The 19,148-nt window shown below is 36.2% G+C and overlaps 1 protein-coding gene across 3 annotated transcripts in view; it reads left to right on the forward strand.

Annotated features, from left to right (window-relative positions):
• The first annotated feature begins 18,572 nt into the window (after window positions 1-18,572).
• LOC124717138 overlaps window positions 18,573-19,148 on the forward strand; it is a 116,312-nt gene continuing 115,736 nt past the window's right edge. Inside the window, exon 1 of one of the 3 annotated variants that reach the window (XM_047243881.1) lies at window positions 18,573-18,893. The gene's annotated coding sequence lies outside the window, so the exon portion shown is untranslated. The remainder of the gene's footprint in view (window positions 18,894-19,148) is intronic. The other 2 variants (XM_047243882.1, XM_047243884.1) reach the window with 2 other exon arrangements.

Consider the following 19,148-nt stretch of genomic DNA (forward strand, 5'->3'; position numbering starts at 1 on the left):
CCATCCTAGAGCTACATGTAGAAATATTTTTAAGGAACTTAATATCTTCACATTCATTGTAGAATATATATTCTCCCCAATGTGTTTCTTAAGGAAAGACTATGAACATGCAGACAGTGATATTTCACACACTTGTTCTAAAGTATGTGGTTAATAATATCCTTTCTGATGTTGGTTTCCACTCCAGCAAGCTCCTTTTGCAGTTTTTAGGTAGTAAGACCCTTACACCATTCCTACACATTGCATCTGCACCTACTTGTCCTACACACAGCAGCATTCCTCCTTTCTGTGTTTGAATTTCAACAAATTCTGGCCATCTTATTTCACATAGTCACAACATATCCAATCCATAATTTTCCTTCTCAACCTGTCTTAATCTCCCTGTCTCTCTCAATGTTCTTCCATTCCAAAATCCAATAATGGTTTTCCATCTCAGGTCAAAGGTCATATCCTTAAGATCTCACTGGCTGTTTCTTCTTTAAGTTTTTTTTTTTTTTTTTTTTTTTTTTTGAGCAGGCTAGCAGCCCACAGCCCAATAAATAAGTAGCAAAGTATCATCTGCAAAGATGGTGAACTGTCAATATTCTGTACAAAGAGGTAGAGCCTCAATAAAAATACATAATAAGAAGTAGGGGGCCTAGAATGGAGCCCAGAGGCACTCCACATGCGATGGTACCCCATTCCGATGATACTGAGACACCTCCTCGATTATCCAATATGATTTTCTGTTTTTGTTTGAAAGAATCAAGCCACTTAGCTGCTGCACCATTCGTACCTAGAAATGTAGCTTTATGCTAAAGAATTTGGTGACTGACACAGTCAAACACATTTGATAGGTCAAAAAATATCTAAACCATCATAATCTTTTTGTTGGTGGTCTCCAAAATATTGGCAGAGAATGCAAATATTGCATCTTCTGCCAATAACCTCTTTTGAAATGCAGACTGACTATCTGATGATATTACATTCACTGGGGTGCTTAACGATCCTGACATGCATTCATTTCTCTAAAACCTTGGAAATACTTGTCAATAGTGAGACTAGTCAATAGTTTGCAATACCTTTCTTATCTCCCTCCTTATACAGTGATTCCACAACCGCATACTTAAGCCTTTTCGTGACTATTCCTTGCTTTAGTGATGCATCGAAAATGTGGCAAAGGATTTTACTTATATGGCTGCACCAATACTTTAATAATTGATATGCTCTCAACTGCAGTAGAGTTTTTATTTCAGAGATTTAATGATTCTTTCGATTACCAGAATAATGACTGTTTTAACTTTGATCTGTTGTACTGTGCTAGGTACAATGGCTTGCAAAAAATTAATGGCTTGATTTATGGAGCCTTGCGGTGCTTGTCGCTCTGTTATTGTTAAACATGTTTCTTGAATATATCAGCAACTGTGTTTGGGTCACTAACAAGATGATCCTCACTTGTTATTCTAGAGTTATCAATTCCTGCCTTCAAGAACATATTCTTCAATGCCTGTGTGGTTTTGTTAAGAATTTTATTGTGCAATTCATAATGCCCAATCTTATTCAGATCATCTGATCTCTTTGCTGTATTAAGCTCCCTTTTTGTTCTACAAGAAATTGTGATGCCTTTACTAATCCAAGGCCTGTTATCTGTTTTAAACAGTTTTTCCCTCACTAACTTTTTAGGAAATGTTTTGTCAAAGACTTGTAACCTCATTGGTAAATATATTAAATTGGATTCATCATTTTGATTTGCAGCTCCTTGTGTTGGCCGTGTTTGCAGTTACAATTGTTGGATGTGAGGTCCGCCAGTTGGTGTTTTGCATAACTGGCAGACCTCATATCCAACAATATTAAATTAGAGTTTACATCAATAGCAGCATATACAGAAGACCAGTACACATGCTGTAGCTGATGTTTAAAGTTTTCTATGATTTGTCTGTTTATAATCCTAATGTTTTTGCCAAATGAAATTCACTTTTCTTTGTGCAGTTATTTGGTTTACAATGAGGAACTGCTATCATAATCAGATAGACCATTTATAATATTTTTCACAGTTCAATTATTATATGCATCCCTATCTATGAATATGTTATCTATTAAAGCACTAGAACTACATCAGGTATTCAAGATCTGTTCTGTTTCTATTTTCTGTTAAAAAGTCCATACTAAAGTCACCCATTACAGTGAATGATTTAATTTTTCTAGACAAGTGGGGGACAAGTTACTCAGTGTGTCTCAGTCAAACATTCAGACATCCAGCAGGTGCTCCGTAAATTGACAGTACTGTAACTATTGCACTGTCTGCTGTAACCTTGATGCCACATACCTCGAAATGCTGTTCCACGCAATGTTTGCTTAAATGTAGAGGTTTATACACTAAATTATTTGTAACAACACTATCCTTTCCTGTATTACATCTGCAGTAATGAGAAGATAAACAGAAGTTTTCAGTCAGTAACATGTGGATTTCATTTGTGATATGATGTTCAGAGAAACACAGTATATCAGGTTCACTTCCATATTCTTCATCTTTTAAGTGTATTAGCAGCTGGTCTATTTTATTCTTCAGACCTCTTACAGACAAAGTAGCATAAAATATTTAATTCAATGTCAAATAACATCTTATTTAAAAATAAGAAAAAATGTATTTGCTACATGAAACTTTTTATTCATTAAATAAATTTGTGACAGCGATGTACTTACCTTTTTGCTTATATTTTCACAATTTTTTTTTTTTATGAAGTATTGACCAACATCTGTTAATCCTTGTATTATGTCTTCATTTCACTTTTCTTCTGTTTTGTTCAAGTTTTATGTTTTTATTTTCCCTACAACAATTTTAGTTAATTAACTGTTCTATGTTCTATATAATCTACATTTATGTATATTTAACTCATTCCACATCCTAGCATCTCACATGCATAAAGTGATATATGGAATGTGTTTATAAAAACAAATTAAATTAGAGAGAGAGAGAGAGAGAGAGAGAGAGAGAGAGAGAGAGAGAATGTGTGTGTGTGTGTGTGTGTGTGTGTGTGTGTGCACACGCGCGCACATGTGTGTGAAAGAAAAAGTGGAGTCGTTACGCTCTGGAAGGTGGCAGGATATACAGATATGTTGAAGAGAAAGTTCTTATCTTCGCAGTCCACAGGAACTATCATCAGGTAGGAAGATCTAGAAAGTCCATGTGGTTTAGCAGGCACTCGGGTGCCTTGAATCATGCTGTAGGGCAGATTCAGCATTGGGTTCTGGGTGTGCCCAAGGCAGACAGTTCTTCTATGCTCATTCATGCACTCAGCCAGTTTAATGATGGTCTTTTCTATATAAAAGGCAATGCAGTGAACAGAAGTTAATTGGTAAAAAAATTGTTTGTTATCACATGTTGTTCTGGCTTTTGTGTAGTAGGATTTCCCAGTGATGGGATCAGAATAAGTGGCAGCGACTGACTGCAGAGGGCCCATTTTACAGGAAAATAATTGCAGGATAGGAACCTTGGACGAGGAATAGTGGACAGACAATAAATTCAGAAATTTCAATTGATCACAGCATTTTTTGCTCAACAGTTAATATGACTTGCATCTACTATTGTTTTGTAAGACTGAAAAAAATCAAGCCACACTATGTTTGGAGCCCATTTTAAACTGTTGCCTCCTGTATAATTGAGGGATGAGTTGAGTTTTAGGTTAGAAGAAACCAAAGCTATTCTACTTCAAAGAGAACAACACCTAGTCAAGCACTGTAGTGATGAAATTGTACTTCAGGTAGAGAGAACCGTTTGATTTTTACTCTATAATGTTATTCAGAGGATCTGATGTCATTACTATAGTAGAAAAGGTCAAGGATGTTCAGTACGCATTTCAAATTAACTGTCATAAATAGTTAGAGGGGAGGGGAGGGGAAAAAAACAAAAGCTTTTGTTAAATGATAATGAACAAGTAGAGGAAAGTAAGCTTGATACTATTTCCCTTGTCATAAAAAATTAGGCTGCAGACATGGACTCTGTCAGGAACATCAATTCCTGTAGCACCCACATAGCATTTACTTCTGCCAAGACTGTATAAGGAAATGATAATGAATAAGCCAGCTTACAATTAAGATAATCTATAATGCGTGTGAAACTGAAAACAATTTCTTGTGATGGAGAAATGCAATATATACTAGATAATTTATTTTATGTGAGATTCATGACTCATTAGAAAGATGAGCTGGAGATGGGATACAACCACATTTTTGTTGATATTTAGTAATTTATTTGCTCAGATTTTAGGGCAGCAGTTCATTGTCATAGCCATTCTCCATTTGTTGTCATTATTTACACAAGACTTTACCATCGCAGACAGAAAGAAAACAAAATTATTTCAACCTCATCACCAGCGCACAAGTCCCCAACGTGGCATTGACTGAAATAAGACAGAAAGAAAAATATAAGCAGTGTTCAAAAAGAAAGTCTGTTTCCAACAGGCAGCCGTCTGTCACAGCGTTGCTTCACTGCCTGGGAACAACTGGCCATTCACAAACTGACAGCTTGCTTGTAACAGAAATAGACAGGCAGTGTTTCTGACACCAAATGGAACGATTAGCACAACAGTCTATCCTTGTACTTTAACTGCAGCTCTGTAGTCAATAAAATATTTATTCCATAAAATAAGATAAAAAAATATTGTATAAAGCAAATAACTGCAATTTTTGTGAAGTTATCTTTGGGACTTATACACCCACTTTCTGATTTACTCATCAATGGCATTTGCAGATAGTAATAAAAATTAGTTTCAGATGAACTGGTGAAGTCTTTTGGCATTTAGTTTATTTTTATGTGACATGTGCACAAGGAGATGTATAAAAAGACTGAATGAAGTGGCGCAATGGTTAGCACACTGGACTTGCAGTTAGTGGAACATCAGTTCAAATCCACATCTGGCCACCCATATTTTGGTTTTCTATGATTTCCATAACTTGCTCCAAGCAAATAAGCAAATGCCACACAGCCGATTTCCTTCGCCATCTTTCATAATCTGAGTCTCTAATGACCACACTGTCGACAAAACTTTAAACTCTAATCTTCCTTCCTTCCTTCCTTTTGTACAGAAAGGTACATTATGATACGGCACAAGTCATACAATGAAGCAATGGTTGGTGTCATGAGGTGACATGATTAATACTTAGATATACGTGTAGCTAACAAGATTATACAGAAGTACATCCACTAACATAAGCCAACAATTTATTACATTTATGTCAGTGGACCATTCTGTACAATGGCACTGGACAAGATTACATGAAGTTTGAAAAATTACATGTCTCAAAAACACACATCTACATGAGTATATAAGTAAAATGACTGATTTCTTCAAAAATAGCCTCTAAAATACAAATATGAAAAAAATACTGCAATATATAATTGCCAAAGGTTAAAATCACTTTATGATTCCTAAAAGTTTTTTACATATTTGCACAGTTACATGTGAAACATTACAATTATTTTTTGCTCCAAGGTATTCTTTAACACTATATCAACAAGTTTTAATAAAGTGAGATTTCTCTTTATTTTTGAAAGCAGAAATGTTTTCTATTATCTTTATATAGTTTGGAAAACTACTGTATAGAAAGCATCCTGCTTTTACAGGCTCTTTGTTGGCTAATTTCCTTCAATATGATGATCGTTTTTATTTCTTGTGTTATAGTTTTGGGTGTGTCTGTTTAATGATGCAGCGTGGTAATTTTCTACATAAATAATTGTTTCATATTTGTATAGTGATGCTACTGTTAATATGTTTAGTTTCCTGAATTTTTTTGTGCAGGAATCTCTAGGAGATAATTTTGTCATGCATCTTACAGCCTCCTTTTGTAGCTTTAGTACTCTTTGTATGTGCACACTTGCAGTATTTCTCCAAATCAGGTTATCATATGAACTTTGAGAATGAACTAGCCCATAGTGTACTGTTAGCAGTGTTTGTGTTTTTATTGTCCTTGGCATTTTTGTCATTACAAATATACCTGAACTCATTTTATGACAGATATTATTTATATGCTTCTCCTATGTCAAGAACCTATCCACTGTCATGCCCAGTCTCTTTTAGAACAAAGATTCCAAGCTTGACATTAATATCGTTGAAATTAGGTGTGTTGTTTTCATGTATTTGCATGTATGTCATTTTATTTACATTATAAACGGATTATTTCCTCTGAAGTAATGGTTTCCACTTTCCATATTTAGGGAAGCTAGTTTTGTAAGTTGCCTGTTGAAACAATACTTATAACAAATGAAGTATTATCTGCATACATGACAGCACTTTCACCTAATATTTTGGGTACATATAAAATAAGAAGCAGTGGACCCACCACTGATCCTTGAGGCACTTCATATTTAACAAATTCAGAATTTGAGTACACATTTGTAACAGTATTCTTCACATTTTGTTTGGTTTCTACACACTGTTCTCTATTTTCCATGAATGATTTTATGATATCAGCTGCTTTCCCCTCTATACCATAACACTTAAGCTTCTCCAATAATACACACATCAAAAAACGTTTTGCATCACCCCGGTTTCCAGAACTGCTGAAGATAGACATTGACTGTGGATATTGTATCACAGATACAGTCCCTCTGACTGTTCAGAGGTGTCACACACCCAAAGATATAAACAACCATGCATGAGCAGGGCCTATTAGACGGAGGGGGTCTGACAGTCGATCAGTTCCAGTCATTCCATCAGGATAGTTGTCTGTAGTTAAACCATTCCTAGATGGACAATACCACGGTTCAATTACGTCCACATTTCTACTTTGTGCCAGGAAGGGCTCTCAACAAAGGAAGCGCCCAGGCGTCTCGGAGTGAAGCAAAGCGATGTTGTACAGACATGGAGGATACACAGAGAGCTATCAATGACATGCCTCGCTCAAGCCACCCAAGGGCTACTACTGCAGTGGGTAACTGCTACCTATGGATTATGGCTTGGAGAAACCCTGTCAGCAATACCACCATGTTGAATAATGCTTTTTGTGCAGCCACAGGATGTCGTATTACGACTCAAACTGTGCGCAATAGGTTGCATGGTGCACAACTTTATTCCTGACGTCCATGGCAAAGTCCATCTTTGCAACCACGACACCATGCAGTGCAATACAGATGGGCCCATCAATATGTCGAATGGGCCACTCGGGATTGGCATCACGTTCTCTTCACTGATGAGTGTCGCATATGCCTTCAACCAGACAATAGTTAGAGATGTGTTTGGAGGCAACCCAGTCAGGTTGAATGCCTTAGACACACTGTCCAGAGAATGCAGCAAGGTGGAGGTTCCGTGCTGTTTTGGGGTGGCATTATGCGGAGCTGACGTACACCGCTGGTGGTCATGGAAGGCGCTCTAACGGCTGTACAATCCATGAATGCCGTCCTTCGACCAATAGTGCAACCATATCAGTAGTATACTGGTAAGGCATTCATCTTCATGGATGACAATTCATGCCCCCTTCGTGCACATCTTGGGAATGACTTCCTTCAGGATAACAACATCGCTCGATTAGAGTGGCCAGCATGTTTTCCAGTCATGAAGCCTATTCAACAGGCCTGGGATCAATTGAAAAGGGCTGTTTATGAATAACGTGACTCACCAACTACTCTGAGCGATCTACACCGAATCGCCATTGAGGAGTGGGACAATCTGGACCAATAGTGCCTTGACAAACTTGTAGATAGTATGCCACAATGAATACAGGCATGCATCATTGCAAGAGGATGTGCTACTGGGTATTAGAGGTACTGATGTGTACAGCGATCTGGACCACCACCTCTGAAGGTCTTGCTGTATGGTGGTACAACTTGCAGTGTGTGGTTTTCATGAGCAATAAAAAGGGTGGAAATGATGTTTATGTTGATCTGTATTCCAATTTTCTGTACAGGTTACAGAGCTCTCGGAACCGAAGTGCTGCAAAACATCTTTGATATGTGTATATTGTGGTGTAAAGTTTTTATGGGAAAACCTGATGGGAGAAGGAGGTAGACCCAGGAAAAGGTGGCTGGACAATATGGAAGAAGATCTAAAGGTGATGGAAATAAGAAATTGGAGAAGGGAGACAACTGACAGAAGAATGGAGGCAGGTGATACAGGAGGCCATTTCTTCAGGGACTGTAGAGCCTGCCAAGAAGAAAGAAGAAGATATTGTAGTGTACACAATCAAAAGCTTTTGAAAGATCTAGGAACATACCACAAATTTTCATTTTGTTCATCTAAAGCCTTAGTTATACACACCATAAATTCAGCTATTGCTGTACTGGTGGATTTATCCTTCCTAAACCCATGCTGTGCATTATTCAAAGCATTTTATTTTTTTATAGAATTTGCTATTGTGTCTTTAATTACATATTCTGTTATTTCAGGTAAGACAGGCTTAATAGTTATTAGTCAGTAATTCCCTTGATCTTCCTTGCTGCCTCATTTGAAGATAGGGATCACTTTACTTTTTAGAACATGTTGGGAATATTCCTTCTTCCATGGCTAAGTTTATTAGAAAAATCAGAGGCTTTACCAACCGTCGCATGCAGCATTTAATTAGTTTTGTAGATATACCATCTAGTCCATCACTATTTTTGTTTTTAATCAGTGTATTATTTTTACTAATTCAGGCTCATTTGTTGGAAGAAGGCACAAACTTTTTGTCTCATTAGGGGTACTTTGTGTGCATTTTGTGTCAGGAATGTTTAGCTTTATTAATTTGTCCACTACCTCAACATAATGTTGATTTAAATTATTACTGACTTCTGTAGGGTCCCTGATTTCCTTCCCATTTTTCTTTATAGTAATGTTCCCATTGCTTTTTCATGTCTACAGCTTCCCTCTCTTTTTTTATGTGCGACCATATGGTTTTTGTGATATTATTAGGAGCTGTAATTTTGTTTATGTAATAATTGGATTTGGTTTCTTTTATCAGTTTCTTATATGATATCTTCTTGTCCCTACAGGCATTACAGTTTGCTTGTGCTGGATTTGTGTGAGAGTGTTCATACATAGTTGTTAGATATTCCCTCTTCCTCTTTACGTCTGCTGTTACTCAGTCTTTATTGCACTTAATGTTTATATTCCTACATACTAACAGACATGCAAGATCTAGGATAATGTGTTGGAGAATGATTCCCACCCCTTATTTATATTTGCTGTTTGGTATACAGGATGTTTCAGAAGCGATTGTCAGTATTCAGATGTATGACAGGAATGATCATTTGAAACAAAAAAGTCAATAAACATGAGCTCTAAAGCACATACCTTAAGAGCTATGAGCAATTCTTGATCTCTGATACTGTAAATGAATCTCTTCTACTGCAAGCTCTTTGCTTTCCATATTTTGGGAAGTGGTTGTATGGACCAAAACAAGAAAAAAAAATTCCGGTAAACATGTGCTCTAAAATGAATACTGGCACCTTAAAAGTTATAAGCAACTGTTCATTAGAAGCGTTGTGTTTCAAAATAGTGAAGATAAACAAGTGCTCATAGCTCTTAAGGTATGCATTTTAGAGCACATGTTTACTAGATATTTTTTTTTTTTTTTTTTTGGCCATACTGCCACTTCTCAAAATACTGAAAGCAACGAGCTTGCATTAGAAGAGATTTGTTGCACAGTATCAAAGATCAAGAATTGCTCATAGCTTACGGTATATAGTTTAGAGCCCATACTTATTGGACTTTTTTGTTTCGAATGATCATTCCTGTCATATCCAAGAATATTACGTGCTTGCTGCAACTCTTTAAAGATTTTTTTGTGAATTTCTTATCTTATATGATAACACTATTAATTCCTCATAGTGGTCACCAATGGCTGTGTTTAGGACCTGTACTTTTTGTCTGTATTGTGATATATTGGTAATCGCATGATTCATTAATGGTTCTCTGTATCTTTACTGCACCTTATGGGACTATTTACTACTGGATTTAGATCATAAGTGGTGATTAGATCACTGAAGCTCCTTGTATAACAGCTTTCTTTCAGTATGTTTGTTAGATCATCTGCAACTATTATGTATGTATGCCTTGCCTAACAGAACTTCTAGCTCTTTTAGAAAACCATTTACCTGACTGTTTGGTGATCTGTACATTCATAATATCAAACACTGTTCCCCTTTGAAAATTGTCTGTATTGCTGCTGATTCAAGTAGCATTTCTGTACAGTTATGTACTGTCCGTGGAATGCAGTCCTTCATTTCATTGTGTACATATACTTCAACTCCTCCACCTTTATGTTGACATCAGCAGAAGTAAGACACTTTTTCATAGTTCTGTATTTTGTAAACGCTTATTTAATTTTCTTTTAAACCATGTCCATTATAATAAATATGTTATAGTTCTGCTGCTATTGGTACTTCTATTTCATCTGATTTACTTGATAAATCCTGTAAATTTTAGTGTAGAACTCTTACAGTAGAAACATTTATATTCATTTCTAAATTTTTACTTTGCCTTTTTTTCCAACTGCTGGTACATTGATGAAACTACATCTCTGAACACTATTCTGATGGTCATTTATTATGTGTGAGTACAGAGAGATAATTTGTTTTGTCAAGTTGGTCATAGAGGGGTTGGTTGTATGCACGTTTGTTGATAGAGGTAAAGAATGTACTGCATCTGTATTTACAATTTTGATGGCACTGGCGGGGGCATGTTAGTTCATAAAAAAATCTTTTCTGCAGCAACTCACACCCCTGCATCTGGTAGATGAACAAGTCGCAGCACTGTCCTTTCTGTTGGCCACTGATGCTATATCTCTAGTTTTGGCCAATCCACTGCTGTTATAGTCTGTTGAAGCGGGAGCTGCTGTTAATTTAGAAGTAGTTTTTGAATATGGTCCATACCGCCCCAGTTCACTGAATGTCTTTTGGAACTAACTTTTAATTGCCTTGCTTATCAACTTTCTTAATATCCACTTTTCTTTATTATTCAAATGAAGTCCATGTCTGTTGAAACATGATTTATTAAATGGGCTGAGATCTATTAATTTGACACTGCTGAACACCTTACGTGTGTCTTTTAGTTTTTCATTTATCCTACGAATTTTGTTGTTCACAGGTGAGCATTCTGGCAGGTCATATCTGTGGCTGAAAGTTTACGAGTATGATATTTGTATTAGTTAGTAGTAACAGAAGTTTCAAGAGCTGTTTAAACAAGATTACAGCTCTATTTTTGTAAATGTCATTTGCTCCAGCACAAATCAATTTATTGTACTGTTCGGTGTAGTCATTTTTCATGGTTTTGGCAATTTTATGTTTCCATCAATGATATAAACACAAAACGTATATTTACACAGATTTTGGATTAGTGCTTATTTTTTTATGACAATCATCCCTGCAGTTGCCATTTTCATATTTATTTGAACAGACATTGTCTAAAAAGTCATATACGATGTAAAGGTTATGATCAAATGAAAAGCATTTTTTGATTCCTGCTAAATGAGGCCAGTGACTTCATTTTTTTTAAATTTCTGCACCTCCATTCTGTTGTCATGTTATTGTACAACTGAATAACATTACTAAAAAAAGGCATTTTAAAGGTTCATGCTGTATGAATATCGAGTTCCATTTTCTGTGTCGTACCTGGTCATGGGTATTCACATTTGTACTGAATTTAACAATGTTGCCTGTAACAAATTTCCCTTCTTCAATATGGAAACTGTGCTGGCGTAAGCTGGTGCTGGAAGAAATGTGCCGCCAGCACCCTCTCGGCCATCAGTATTTAAATCACTGTCACGGACCAGAGGGCCAGTGAGTTTCAATCTGTCGACAAGTGAGTCACTGAGGCATCAGTCGCAGCCCAGTCACTTGCAGTCACAGACAGCACATAGCAACCAGAGTAGTGTACATAGCAGACTTGTACTTCACCAACAGTGAGGGTAATGTGGTCTATCACGAAGAACTTGTACCACAACACCTGGGCTATCTTGAGTTAAGCAATTTTCTGTTCTTATGAATAAAGAACCCAGTTAATATATGTGTGTAGTTTGTGTTATAGAAAGAGGATACCGACCACCAACCAACATCCTCTCCTCGCTTCCCATGGTACAGGCATACAGTGACAACGAGTTGACACAAAATAAACCTTGCTAAAAGGTGAAATAACTGATTTTTAGAAGAAAGGTCTGCAGCTGTGTGCTGGCTTTGCATTACTCTCACCACTCTCTTCTGGGTGAGGAGAATGTCTTAAGCTAGCTCATGAATTTTCCCACAATATTACATCTTATTGTGTTACGTTATGACACTGTGCATAGTATGCAGTCTGTGCAGGTACTGTACACAGAAATGTGAAGGGACAGCAATTTTATTCAGCTGGTCATTAGTTTTAGGGAAGTGTATTTGCCATTTTTGGTTGCCATGGATCCACAAGCCTTAAAATTTCATTTCAAATGTGGCAGATATTTAGAACCGTGAATTTCCACATTGGTCTCAATTTTCCTGTTTCTTAGATGATAGTTCACAAAATTTGTTCCTTTTATGATGAGTTTCACATTATTTCTGCCAGACAAATCATCTAACAACTCACCTGTACCTTTACGCATGGCCTCTTGAGATTGTAGCTTGCCAACATATTCCCCCACAATCAAGTGTTTGCAGAATAACACACATTATGACACTGTGCATAGTATGCAGTCTGGGCTTGCACTGTGCACAAGAATGTGAAGGGGCAGCAATTTTATTCAGCTGGTCATTAGTTTTAGGGAAGTGTATTTGCCATTTTTGGTTGCCATGGATCCACAAGCCTTAAAATTTCATTTCAAATGTGGCAGATATTTAGAACCGTGAATTTCCACATTGGTCTCAATTTTCCTGTTTCTTAGATGATAGTTCACAAAATTTGTTCCTTTTATGATGAGTTTCACATTATTTCTGCCAGACAAATCATCTAACAACTCACCTGTACCTTTACGCATGGCCTCTTGAGATTGTAGCTTGCCAACATATTCCCCCACAATCAAGTGTTTGCAGAATAACACACATTATGACACTGTGCATAGTATGCAGTCTGGGCTTGCACTGTGCACAAGAATGTGAAGGGGCAGCAATTTTATTCAGCTGGTCATTAGTTTTAGGGAAGTGTATTTGCCATTTTTGGTTGCCATGGATCCACAAGCCTTGAAATTTCATTTCAAATGTGGCAGATATTTAAAACCATGAATTTCCACATCGGTCTTAATTTTCCTGTTTCTTAGATGATAGTTCACAAAATTTGTTCCTTTTATGATGAGTTTCACATTATTTCTGCCAGACAAATCATCCAACAACTCACCTGTACCTTTACGCATGGCCTCTTGAGACTGTAGCTTGCGATATATTCCCCCACAGTCAAGTGTTTGCAGAATAACATTTTTACCTCGAAACTTCATGAAATAAAATTGTTTTATGATTGTGTACTTACCTGATTTAGCTCCAGTTTTGTTGTATGCATCAAAACCTCTTCTTCTCAGTCCAAAAAAAATTTGAGGAACTAGCAAAATCTAAGGAATCAGATTCTTGTTGATGTTGTGGTCTTCAGTGCAAAGAGTAATTTGATGCAGCACTCCTTGCTAGCCCGTCTTGTACAATACAAGCCCTCTCATCTCTGCTGTAGCTACTGCACTTTACCACTAGTGAGGCTAGGTCTGCTTCTACAAATTCCGCCCTCCCTCCCCCCCCCCCCCCCCAAACACATGCATACTTCCCTCAATTAGCTAATTAACTATTCCTTGATGTCTCAGGATATGATCTACTAACTGATTCCTTATTTCAGTCACGTTGTGCCATAAATTCCTTGTTTCCCCAATTCAGTTCCATACTTAATCATTATTGATATGATGTACCCAACTAATCTTCAGCATTTTCTTGTAGCATCACATTTCAAAAGCATTCTCTTCTCGTCCAATTTGTTTATCATCCACTTTTCTCTTCCATACAAGGCTGCAGTCCAGTCAAATACCCCGGCTCCATAAAATTTCAATTTATTTCCCACATTAATATTTTTTTATTTTCAGAAATGCTTTTCATGCTATTGCCAATGTGCTTTTTATGTCGTCTCTACTTTGACCATTATGTTATTTTCCTGCCCAACTAGCAAAACCCATCTTCTACTTTTGCTGTCTCATCTGTGAATCTAATTCCCTCAGCTTTGGTTGATTTAATTAGACTATATTCAATTACCCTTGCTTTACTTTTGTTGATGTTCATCTTATAACTTCTTATCTAGGTACTATTCATTCTTTTCAACTGTGCTTCCAAGTCCTTTGCTGTCTTAGATATAATTATGGTGCCATTGGGGAACCTATATATGTCTTCATATCTTTTCCCTGAACTTTAATTCCCTTTCCAAATTTCTTGTTCAGTTGTATGCATTCTCCAGTTATTATATTTTCCACTTTGCTGACCATTGTTTATATAATATTCACTATACATCTTGCATTTGAAGAATTTCATGTGCATGGATCAAACAGTTTTTACTATCATCTCTCCACAAGCATTTTTACAAAGACCTCTATCTTGGAATGACCCAAACTGAGCTCTAACCAAGGATTACTACTTCACAGACATGCACCTGGCAACTTTGGTGCCAAAACACAATAAATAAACACAAATGAGAGACTAACTATAATATCAATATTGTGAAAAGGGTGGTTGCTACTCACTATATAATGGAGAAGCTGAGTTGCAGATAGACACAACAAAAAGACTGTCAGAAAGCCAGTTTTCAGCCAACAAGACCTTCTTCGGAAATAGACAACACACATTTTTGTTTTAAAATAAATATTTTTGGTTTAGTTTTCATGCATTATAATTTGATTAACTTTGTAATAATATCTTCCATATTATTCCGAATTTCAGGTTGACAAATGCAGATGTTCTAATTGAGTGTTTGTTGTTACTAAACTGTGGTTGAAATACAGTGCGGGACCTGAGTGTGGTATGAAAATCCTACTTATACAAAGTTCCAAAGTACGTCTGCAGAATATCAACACCCTTTAGTAACTTATATGATACCCCCATGTCTCAGCAACTTTTAGTATACTAGCTGATGTAGTGAATCATATTACAAGTCTTATGATTGTACTTGCTATAAGGAAGATAATTACATTGTCTGCAAAGAGTGAACTGGTAGTGAGACTGATCTTCAACAGCAAGTTGGTTATTGCTGAGAAGGAACAGGACTGGTTTGAGTATTAAACTTTCTCAGTGCTTCCATAACCTCCTGTAGGGACTGTGAAGACAAAAATTGATTAATGACAGCAGGCAAGTAGTGATTTAAGCACTCATTATTCCGTGCTTCAAATGCAAATAGAATGTGTGGTGCCATGCTAAGTACACTCTGCCATGCACTTGACAATGGTTTGCAGAGTGTGTGTGTGTGTGTGTGTGTGTGTGTGTGTGGATGTAAAATAGGATCATAATATGGGTTAAGCCAATTCAAAGGGATGCCTCTGGTGTCACAGGTCTGCAGTTTCTCTAATAAAATTTTGTGGCCTGTGAGATCAATTCTTTTTGCCCCGTCTAGTAAGATCCCACTTGGATTTTATTTTTTTCAAGAGTATGTAGTGTACACATGTTCTTTTATACAGCAGTAGTTGCACGCTTATTCTTCTGGAGGCTGTACTCAGCATCTGAAACAATATGGTTCTTTCCAGATCACTTAACCTAATTGATTTTTTCAAAATGTTGCTAAACGCAGGAATCAAGGACATAGGCTTCTAATTTTCTCCATTATTTTTCTCATATTTCTTGAGAAGTGGAATAATTGTTGCCACTTTCATACAGCTAGAAAATATTCCTATCAGTATAAATGAATTGTACATATTAGAGAGTGGGACAGCTATTTTATAAGTTGTCTAAGATAAAATCAGGTATGTCATGAGTTCCAGGTAATTATTTATTTATTTTTGATTCCTATTGCTTGATATGATTTCATCAGATTTAGTTCCAGAAAAGGGATGTAAGGGCTGAGAGAGATTACATTTTACTTTTGTGTATCATTGATGTTTTGTGTAAGAAGTGACAATAAATTTGTTAAAATGTTGGTATTAATGTTCCATTTAATTCTGTGAAAATTTTGGAGCAAACATGGTTAAACAATAAGTAGTAAGACAAAAACAGTGTTACAAGATATGATTATAAAATCGAACTCTTTCTGTGAAGTCTCTAAGGTGTTATAGAATAGAATATTCAGTTTATGGTAAAGAAGATTATGATTTTCTACGGTACAATGGGATAAATATTACCATTAATTGATGTTTTTGCAAGTTTGTGGTGATATGCCACTATTATTTCTTGCCTTATTCTTGTCTCTTTCTTTGTGGATTTCTTTACCTTGTGTTTCATTAGTATTCTTTCTTGAAACTACATAGTTATTTGCTTTCTAATCTCTTCAGTACCACTAAGTATACACAGAAAATGGCTCTGTGTATTGTGTAATTTGCAATCCATATGGGAGCAATGTGTAGTGGGTTGTAGTGAGTTCCCAGACTCATTGCTTAAAATCAGTTCTTCAAACTCAAGTAGGTTTTTACAGGATAGTTTGTGTCCATCTTCCAGTAAACTGAAGATGTTATATTTCTGCTTGTTCAAAGGAGGATAGATTATATTTTTTACAGTTTAAAACAAGTTCATTTGTACAAAAAGTAATTAATACAAATCTGTTGAATTTCAGTGTACATACTAACAAATTACGTATCTCTCAACAGACACTGCTTAAGCTGTTTTGTACTTGTAAAAATATAACACCACAATTTATGCAATGCTCAAAAAAAGAAATAATAAACAGAGTAGAACATTCAAACTTCTTGGAAGTATGTACTGATAAAAAATTAAACAGGGAAAAACATAAAGTAAATCTGTGAAACATTGAGGTTCATGTTATTTTTCTCCACATGAGAGGAATTTTCAACTGTGGAAACTGAGATCTCAATAAGTTAACATATTTTCATTCATTATTATTGTATGGGATATTATTGTGACATAATTCCTGACTTTTGCAAAAAGCTGTACACTACCTTACACCAAAGAAAGAAACTAGAATTATGTCTGTGGTTCACACATTTACTTCTTTACTGTTTATGCATTCATGAACATTAGCTATTGCTTTACAGTACATTTACTCACTGATTAGATTTATTGTCAATTCATTCAAGCTTGATAATACAGTGATATTATGAAGAGGAAAAATAATATCCACCACCCTGTAGTAAATCTAACTTTAGCTTACCGTAGGCATTTTGTAATATCAGTGAGCAATCACAAGGGTATCATTGTTGGCATCCTTTGACAACATATCCACAGAAAAAGTGTACCTGAGAGACAGCAAAACCATAGCATTTTCGAATGCTGATTAATGTTGTTTCCTCTTGTCAACACTTTCTATACCATACAGAAATTACTGTCAGAAAGTAGTATGGTAGTGACCAACAAGTATGTATGTTGCCAGCAAATGGCTGTATAAATATACGCAGTTTCTTTCTCCAAATGATATGTTATAATTGGAAAAGGAAAGCTGCTACTCGCCATATAGTGGATATGCTGAGTCACAGATAGTGACAACAAAAAGACTGTCACAAATAATAGCTTCTGGCCAGTAAAGCCTAAGTCAGAATTAGATGGAAAACACACACATACACACACAAGCAAATGCAACTCACACACACGACTGCATTCTCAGGCAACTGAGGCCATAGTCATGTGTGTGTGAGATGCACTTGTGTGAGTCTGTATGTGTGTGTTTGCTGACTAATTCTGATGAAGGCCTTACTAGCTGAAAGCTGTTATTTGTGACAGTGTTTTTGTTGTGCCTATCTGCGACTCAGCATCTCCGCTATGTGGTGAACAGCAACTTTCCTTTTCACAATATTGTTACATCTCATCCTGGATTTTCCATTGTTTGACATGTTATAATGTTTGTCATGAATACGATGAATGAATGTAACCCATAAAGACGTAGTTTAATTGATGTATCAATGAAAAAAATATATTACTGGTTCAACATGTGCGGTGTATTTTCACTTGCTTGCAACTAAATATTTCTCCTAATAGGCATCAATTGTACTCATGTAATAGGCCTATCCTCATAAAGAACATGCATTTCCCAGAATTTTTTCTTATTATTTGGTCGTAATTACTTCATACTTTCCAACTAATTTTTGCAGGACAGGTGTTGAAAAATATTGCATCTGGTCAATCGCTCAGTTCTGCTGTTTATTATAATGAAATGATAGAAAATTTAGTTTTCTTGCTAACCTCTCTTAATTTTTTTTCCAATTTCTTTCCACTATTTTCCCCCAGAAGCACATTTCTAAGTCAACAATGCTTTTATTTTTATTATTGGTGTTGCTTCTCTTTGTTAGTGCAATGTTTAAGTAATAGATATCACAGCTGATACCAAATTCTTCTTGATATATGTTTAAAATTAAATTGCCTTTATGCATTTAGAAGAAGAGAAGACAGGTGCCACATGTGGTCTCCAGATGGGCTGTATCAGTAGCAAGCAGTGGTCTCTAACTTACGGTGCCAATAAACAGTGCAGCCTCAGTGGAAAGCTTGCCAAAGGCAGCTTGGTGGGGGAAGACAGGGAGAGCAGTGGAGGGGGAGAGAATGCGGACAGCACAAGTTATTTACTGAGTAGGAAGCATCCAGTAGTGTTCTGCAGCTCGTGTGAGCAACGTGTCTGTCGAGTTCAGTGTGCCGTGCTTTTAAAACGTGGTCTGTGTAACACTGCTGCTGAAATACAGTATCAAACTGATGTAGCAAATGCTGCCAAATGAAGTGTTTATGGTACCGTTATTTTATACAAAATGTGTTAGGTGAATGTGAAGTGTTGTGGAACATATTCATTAATATAACGCTGGACCCACAAAAATGAAATGTTACCAAAATATAGAAAACATTCTGGATAATATTTGAAGCATTAGTAATTCAGCTTTCTGTAAGTCATGAGATGATACGCAGACAGACATCATTGTCATTTGTGCAAAATATTTTTCATTCTTAAAGCAAACAAGCTACATACTTAACTAGTTTTAGGAAATTTTGCAGATTCTACAGAAAACAGCTACTTGATCAGACACAACTCACTTTTAAAAAACTATAGACATTTTCATTGGTATTCATTCAAAAGCCCCCTACAATTCTAACTGTTTTTGCAAGTCATGAAAGTTCAAGACAACTCAACTGGTTAAAA

Source organism: Schistocerca piceifrons, chromosome 9 (genome assembly GCF_021461385.2).
Source record: "Schistocerca piceifrons isolate TAMUIC-IGC-003096 chromosome 9, iqSchPice1.1, whole genome shotgun sequence".
NCBI classification, from domain to species: Eukaryota; Metazoa; Arthropoda; class Insecta; order Orthoptera; family Acrididae; genus Schistocerca; species Schistocerca piceifrons.